The 8,931-nt window shown below is 35.4% G+C and overlaps 1 pseudogene; it reads left to right on the forward strand.

Annotated features, from left to right (window-relative positions):
• Nucleotides 1-5,516: 5,516 nt before the first annotated feature.
• On the forward strand, nt 5,517-7,104 carry LOC127790008 (chalcone synthase 3-like; annotated as a pseudogene).
• The last annotated feature ends 1,827 nt before the right edge of the window (nt 7,105-8,931 follow it).

An 8,931-nucleotide genomic window follows, 5' to 3' on the forward strand; every position in this document is an offset into this window, starting at 1 on the left:
ATGTCTTTACTCAAATACTAGGCAAAGATGGGCATGGCAGGGTAAGGATGGGAGGACTTGGAACATGCCCAACTAAGGTTAGACAAAGACAACAATATCAAGTGCCTCAAGAGCAGTATGACCAAATGCGTGCGCAAATTACTGCCGAGCTAGAAGAAAAATTTCAAGTTCAAATCCAAAGTCAAGTTCAAATGCAAGTTCGTGCAATACTTGAGGCAATGGGACATATACCACCAGCTCCAGACAATATACCACAACCGAGACAGGTATGTCGTTCATTAGTGCATTTGATTTAAAATTACATGTTTACTATATATATTAACTAAACTATTTTGAAATATAGCCATCCTCGTATGCTAGTGCTTCTGCTACACATGCAAGCACACCATCACCCGAAGCTGAATATGCTGGATTATCAATACCAGAATATGATCATCATTTAGAGGTAATTCGCTATCAAATAGATTAGATGCTTGAAATTTGTGGACCTGCCAATGTGTGGGAAGAACTTTCATGATTGTCGCACTTTAATCATGCTTTGATAATATGTGCTTGTGGAAATTTGGGAATTTTGATTTGCTTATTTGGCAATTGATCGTGACCTTTATGAATCATGATCCGCAATTCAACGGTAAGATCGACGATGAAAGAAAGCCTTTTTAACCCTCTCTGGTCTGTTTGTTTTTAACTTCGGATGCTTGGATTGGATTTCGCTTTCGTTTTGGTTTGGATGGAGGGGCTGAAGAACAAGGAGGCTTAAAAAGGCTTTAGGACACAAATTTCTAGCTCTTTTTCCTCAAATTCTTTGAAATACTCTTTTGGAGTCCCACCTTTTGATGTCTCATCTTTTGCAGCTTCTCCCTCAAAAAACATGCTCTTTATTATTGGACCAGGCATGAGCCTCTCCCTCCCTCGCTTCAGTCAATCCCTTTGAATTATGCGGCTTCATTATGTTTGAACACTCTTTTAGTTTTCTGCATTTTATCTCAAAACACTTATTAGTTTTAGACTTATTTTAGAGAAGCAAAATTAATTGTTTTTACTAGTTGGTTTTAAGAATAACTAATAGCACTAGTGGAAGTTTAGTATCTACGTTAAGAAATGGTTTTATGTCTTGCTTTGTTATCATTCTCATGGATACTCATGATATTATATACTAAGTAATTTTTATTATTTTGTATGATATAACAGATTAGTGAATTTGTTCACTTGATGAATGGACGAATACCTCGCCATATTGTTGCTGAGGCAATCATTGTATCCATTGATCCGACCAAATCTGTAGGGGGAGTAGAGCTAGGTAATGAATTTGTTGAAATTAGTATTCAGAAAGTGCTGAAACCTTTATATCCATTGCCTCGACAATTTTCTGGGATGCGTGTCTTGAGGGATGCTAATAACAGTAAAACTACAATACCATGGAGGGTCTCAGATGTAAGTGTTTTTGTATATAGTTATGCAATTTTGAACATATTTTATGTAATTTCATAGTTAATGCACATACTTATAGATCTATTGTTTTTCAATGCAGATCGAAAAAATATAATATGCAATTTTGGTTGGAGCAGTATGGTGGTGTAGTCAAGGGTTATTTGAGGTTACTCGGACATGTTTTAGTTTAAGGGGTTGATTTGTATGTACAAAAATGGTATTGTGTAATGAGATGTGACAAGATTGATCTTTTAAAATTGTAATGGTATTTAAATAGATTTATTATACAATTGTTATACTAGTTGTGTGTAGTGGGTGAATTTTTTAAAATTGTTCGTGATTTTTTGTTATACAGGATTGCATTTGATTAATGTTATACAGGTACACAGGTTCTAAAAAAAAAAATTTTAGTATTGTTGGTGCGTTTTTGTTTTTCGCCGTGAATACCTTTGCCGACGGTTTAAAACCGCCGGTAATAATATCATTACCGGCGGTTTTAAACCGTCGGCAATTTTTTTAAATTAGCCGGCTTTTACCGGCGGTTTTAAACCGCCGGCAAATTTTTTATAATAGCCGGATTTTACCGGCGGTTCTAAACCATCGGTATAAAACCTTTGCCGGCGATTTTAAACCGCAGGTAATTGTGTTTTACCGGCGGTTTTGAACCGCCGAAAAATTTTTTTAATAGCTGGATTTTACCGGCGGTTTTAAACCGCCGGTAATTATTTTTTACCGGCGGTTTTAAACCGCCGGTAAATAAAAAACTTTGCCGGCAAATTTTAGTAACCGTCGGGAATTCTTATTTTTACCGGCGGTTTGAAGAAACCGTCGGTAATTTTTTTTTCCCGGCGGTTGAAAACCGCCGGTAATATTTTCCGACGGACGTATTTCCGACAGATGAAATTACCGCCGGTAAAAATTTTACCGGCGATTTTTTTACTTTTTCCGACAGTTTTTTAACCGCCGGAAAAAATCAAACCTCTTGTAGTGAATTATTACCTTAGTAATGCCACTCTTCCAATATATTAAAATTAAACAACTTGGGCAAGTAAGAATACATTGACCCACAATCAATTATATTCTTATATTTAATCTCAATTAATAAACGTTTTTATTTTAAATCTTTAAAATCTATTAAATTTAATATTTGGTGATGAAAACTAAGTAGCTTTTTAACGTAATTTTTAGGGGTTGGAATTGAGGTCGAAATTGGTTTTGTGATTGCTAATTTGTTTGGCTAAACAGGGCATCAAAAGCCATTTAAGAATGCATGATTATAATTGATTTTATTTATTGCACTCCACCGGAAAATAGACACTGAAATATAAATATTCATCAAACAATTCTATTTCAATTAGTTCAGAAAATCCTTTTAGTTTTCTAGTACAATTTAATTAGATTTTAATTCAATTAGTAGCCTACAACCAACTCTCTACCTCTTTATTGGAAAATGCTATTGGTACACTCATTTTGTACATTTTAGACTACATAAGGGGGTATTATGACAAAAAAAAACCCTCATAAGGCGCGTGAGGCGCATGTGAGGCGCAGGGTATTTTGATCATAATATCCCCTTATGTAATCCATGATGTACAAAATGGGTGTACACCTAGCATGATTCCTCTTTATTTATCTGAAAATACCTAAACAAAAACAAAATTATCGCCATTTATTAGTTAAAAATATTATAAGTAAATCCGAGTACTCACAATGTTTAAATTGTAAATAGGCTAACACACAAATCTAAGAACAAAAATATTCAAAATAAATATCTAAACCCATATCGATACACATATATATAGAGAGAGGGAAATGTAACACAAACATAATAATACTTGCATTGTCCTCGAAGGAATTAAGGAAAATAGAATAATCAGAACTTTGGCACCCGACCGACATAAGTTTCGAATTCATGTCCTGACTTACCCTAATAAACTAGCCAATGAGACCCGCCACCAGACCAGATGACAGACCCATCATCGACAAAACAATCTCCCCAAAACTCTCATTGAAACACCTATTGATGAAAATAGCCAAACAAAGGGGTTAAAGCTTAAGAAATTACCTGGGAAACAAAGGAATCGAAGGAACTAAATGGAAGAAAGAGCCTCAACTGTTGCCGAAAAATAACCTTGATCGGAGCTGAAAAGCAAAGAAAACATAGGGGATTTACAAAGGTCGAAGAGTTTGAAAATGGAAGCAAATGCAAAAAGTGGGACATGAAACAGGAAGTGACTCTTGTATAAGTATCAAGCGACACATCCAATAGTCGGAGTCCATCCATCGCAAAGTGACTGTCAAGATCATGCCATTTGTCGTGCACTGAAGGCAAAGGGACGCCTCTCCACCTACACCACGTCGCCTTACCCTATATACCTAACACTTCGAATCTCTAAAACGGCCATACTATGTTAGAACATTAAAAGTCACCCCAAAATCATTAAGCTCCACGCCGAAAAATTAATAACACCCAGAAACGCCCGTCACCTTGAGCATGCCGAGCTCAACCATCTTAGTCGTATATACCAAGCTTAGAATATCCCAGTTACGTATAACTGACCTTAATCATCTCGGTTGCACATTCCAAGCTTGGCCCTTATCACAAAGTCCCATCTCTTCGGTTAATGCACCACAAGCTCCTTTACAACGCCTCAGGGGTTTTGTCCCGAGCTTGACTATCCCGGTCTCACACGATAAAAGTTCAACCATCATCTTGGCATTCCAAGCTCGAATGTTTGCCCTCGCAAACATTCGACCAGCTGGGGGACTGTGGACTATGCTAGCCCAATCAAACCAAGCCTAATAGAAGCCCAAGACCTTTATTGAAATTTTGGCCCAATCTCAACCCCTTTACGTACCTGTAGTGATCATTAATACCTTGGTACCTGCAACACTCCTACATCAGCTATGAATCCCATCCGCATTTATTGTCGGTCTTGTCGGCGCAATGCCTTCGCCAGGGAGCCTCGCCAACACCAGAAATCTCAGTCCCATCACCCTATGACGCCCAAGGTAACCATGCACACAAAGGGACTCCTCTCTTTTGCCCTCTATATAAATCAACCTTATCATTGGTTAAGGTATATTCTTCTCTGACCTTACTGATACATTGTCAATTCTCATTCTCACTTAATTGTTGGAGTGTTTGCATATACCAGTCACTTCCGCCATTTAGACCACAAAAATTCGCTCAATTGCCTTAAGTCTATTGCCCAATCGCCTCAAGCTTGTGCTCGAGCCCTTTTTTTTGGGTCGCAAAGAACATGTAGTGACTTGTTAACAGGGGGTGGAATTTGGTTGGGGCAGGGCCGCAGGGCAGAGGCCCGTAACCTAACAGCTAAGCTGTTGTTTCTAATTTCGGTATTATTTATGCGTTTTTCTTTCAAGTGTGCATAGACTTCTTGTACGGATATGAAGTGAAGTGTTATATATACTGTTTCTTTCACAAATATATATATATATGTATATATACGTATATTGTTAGAATGAGTCATTTGCATAATATGAATATTTTATCCATTACTTAACGGAAGTATTGCAGTGAACTTTTTCAAAACCACAAGGTCAATTTAAGAAGACACACGACCCACTCACAGATGCACAGTGGATTCAAGCAGTCAAAATGTGTGTATATTAAACTAATAACAATGCTATGTATAGTATGTATGTTGACGATGGTTTTTGGGACCGACCACCACGTGCTATCTCTGCGAATAGATCTCGGGAATCGGACCTCGAATTTGGTGATGTCGGACCTCGGTGATAGGACCTGCAAAACAACGGAGTGGCGGGGCTAAGGTCCCCTGGGGTGGATTCTGACGCTCAAATTAGTAGAGTAAATGCAAGTCGTAATAAATGTAAGAGCTGTGAAACTTTTTATACCTGATGAGGACCGGCTCGGATCTTTCGGATTCCGCACAAGATTGTTGACTTGCTACGTGTTAGCCTCTCAGATAATTCACGTGGCGAGCAAGACTATTAGCACGTAGGAGTATTCTGATAATTTTAGGTAATGACACATCATATATGTTTGTGTGTGGTGGGTGGGGTGGATTATAACATTATATATTATATAATATATTATCCAACGTGACGGCCAAGTCCAGAAGGCATCGTGGTTTGTGGTCATTTCCTCGACGGCCAAGTCGAGCCGGCGACTGGGCTAGGACTAGGAGTTGTATGCTATAAATAGGATCAAAGCAACCCAACTCTCTCATCCATCCATCCATCCCTGCAATTCATCAATACTATTAGAGCAGGAATTAAGCAAGGCTGTGATCGATGGAGCAAATTCAAATAGCCCAGCAGCGCCATAACGACAGTCGACAGAGAGCCATGATCCTTGGCATTGGCACTGCCAATCCGCCCAACTACGTTTATCAGGCCGACTATCCCGACTTCTATTTTAGGGTCACTAAGAACGAGCACTTGCCGGATCTCAAAGAGAAGATGAAGCACATCTGTGAAAAGACATGCATCAAAAAGCGTCACATGTATCTCACCGAAGAAATGCTTGAGGGGATGCCTAACTTGTGCGCCTGTTTGGCTCCATCTATGGATACTCGTCAAGAGATCCTAGTCGAGGAAATTCCAAAGCTGGCCAAAGAAGCTGCACTCGAGGCAATCAATGATTGGGGGCAACCGCTTTCCAAGATTACTCACGTGATGTTTGGCACCACATCTGGTCTCGATATGCCCGGTGCCGATTTGCGTCTCGTGGAGCTCCTTAACCTTGACCATTCTGTGCAACGATACATGCTCTGCCACCAAGCTTGTGCGAGTGGGGGTTGCATCCTTTGGCTAGCCAAAGACATCGCTGAGAATAACCCCGGTGCAAGGGTCCTTGCTGTTTGCTCCGAGCTCACCGTTTGTATTTTTAGTGGCACTTGTCATACCCATTCTGATTTGCTTGTCAGCCAAGCACTATTTGGCGATGGGGCATCGGCTTTGATTGTCGGATCTAATCCGGATAGATCAATCGAACGTCCCATTTTTGAAGTTGTGGGAGCATTTCAACATACCATTCCCAACTCAAGGGAAGCAGTTGAAATCCACTCTCGGGAAGCCGGCCTCATTGTTAACTTAGCCAAGACCTTGCCTGGCCACGTATCAAACAACATCAAAAAGTGTTTGGTTGATGCTTTCACTCCAAATGGGATCAATGACTGGAATTCACTTTTTTGGGTGGCCTATCCCGGTGGTCGAGCAGTTCTAGATCTGATTGAATCAAAACTCAATTTGAAGAAAGAAAAGCTCTTGGCCAGTCGACATGTGCTGAGCGAGTACGGAAATATGGCAAGTGCTTGTGTGTTCTTCATTCTGGATGAGATGAGAAAGCGATCGCTTAAAAAAGAAAAAACTATTGGATAAGGATGCCAATATGGAGTATTGTGTGGATTTGGACTTGGATTGACTATAGAGACAATCGCTATGCGTAGCGTTCCCATCAGATCCCTCAACTAGTTAGGTGTGGTTATATCCATTAGTATTTATATATGATCAATTAAAGTAAAGTTGTAATCTTTTATTCATTGTGTAACATCGAAATAAGCTTAACATTGCCTGCCGAGTAACTGTAGCTTTCCGTCAACACGTGGCCACTACTTTTTTAATAGAGAAAGATATCTTCTTTATATCAAGTGGCTTTTGATCAGTAGAGGATTCAATCCAATGGATGAGATTTATGCATGTGATCCAATTATTTGCAACCCTTTTGGGTACAAGCCAGCGAATAAAAACTACCCCTTTTACAAGCCTTTCTAATTAAATTGATCGAAATATCATATATTAAGCACATAACTGTCAATGTAAGACATGTCTACACGTAACATTTCTCTTAGCAAGAGTCTAAGTCATGGATAATAAATAAATAAATATAATATATATATATATTAAACAAAATAGCCGTCAAATCTTTTTTTTGCCTATTTTTAGTTATTATTTTGATATTTTATTATGTTTTTATTTTTACATAAAATTTTTATAAGTCATTAATTAAGTCTAGATTTATAAAAAATGTATAGTTCTTGGAACATGTAGATGGTTTTTTTCGTAGCTGAATAGTGTTTGAAGATTGTGTAAGCATATTGGTATATGAAGAATCAAGATCTAATCCATATTATTAATTTTTAAATATTAATATAAAATTTTAATCGAAATAAATTATTGAAAAATGAGACTTTTTTAAATCGAGAGATATCTTGAGATATCAGATAATATCGCCGAATACCAACTGTCAAGTAAATTTTTTTAAAAAATAAAAGTATATTTTTATTTTTTTATTTTATATATAGTTTAATTAATTTAAATTATTTTTTATAATTTTAAATGTTATAATTTTATATTTAACTTTATTTTTTTTTGTTTTCTTAAAAATGTGATAATTGATTGCTAGGAGGAATATGTAAAGTCCGGATAATAAATTTTAAAATTTTGATTATTATTATTTATATAATTAATTGATTATTTGAATTATATTTATTTTATATATAGTTTAATTAATTTAATTTTTTTTATAATTTTAAATGTTATAATTTTATATATAACTTAAATGTTATAATTTAATTTCTAACTTTATTTTTGTTTGTTGCTTTCTTAAAAATGTGATATATCTTAAATATGGTAATTGAATGCCAGGAGAAATATATAAAGTCATGTATGGATAATCAATTTTGAAAACTTGGTAATTATTATTTATATAATTAATTGATTATTTAAATTATTTTTATTTTATATATAGTTTAATTAATTTAAATTTATTTTCTTATAATTTTAAATATTATAATTTTATATATAACTTAAATGTTATAATTTTAATTTTAAACTTTATTATTATTATTATTATTTTTTTTTTTTGCCTTCTTAAAAATTTGATCTATCTTAAATGTAGTAATTGATTACCAGGAGAAATATATAAAGTCATGTATGGATAATCAATTTTGAAATTTTGATTATTATTATTTATATAATTAATTAATTATTTTAATTATCATTATTTTACATACAATTTAATTAATTTAAATTTATTTTTTTATAATTTTAAATGTCATAATTTTATTTTTCAACTTAATTGATTATTATCATTTATTTAATTCTCCTTTTTCCCCTTGGTCTATTTCTAAGATGTGCTATATGTTGGACTTAGGGAAATTAAATGTAAATTAAATTTGTGTTTTGAAAATTATGTTAAGTGAGTAAGATTCGGATTGTGTGGCAAAGCGTGGGAAAATGGAAACTTAATGGTGGCATGTGATTTGATAAATTGAGATAAATAGGAGAATTTGAAGGAAGAGAAATTAATAAAAGAAAGCAAATATCTCTATTTTCTTCCTCTCCATTCCTGTTCAACCTTTCTATTTCCTCTCTTCTCATTCCTTAATTCTTTTTCTCAAATTTTCTCTTCTTCTTTGCTTCTATTTAATAAATTTTAATTGTGTTTTTTTACCCAATTTGGTTTTCAGATATAATATAGCACCACTATTCTGTCAAATGAGTGATGTG

Source organism: Diospyros lotus, chromosome 1, assembly GCF_014633365.1.
Source record: "Diospyros lotus cultivar Yz01 chromosome 1, ASM1463336v1, whole genome shotgun sequence".
In the NCBI taxonomy this organism is placed as follows: Eukaryota; Viridiplantae; Streptophyta; class Magnoliopsida; order Ericales; family Ebenaceae; genus Diospyros; species Diospyros lotus.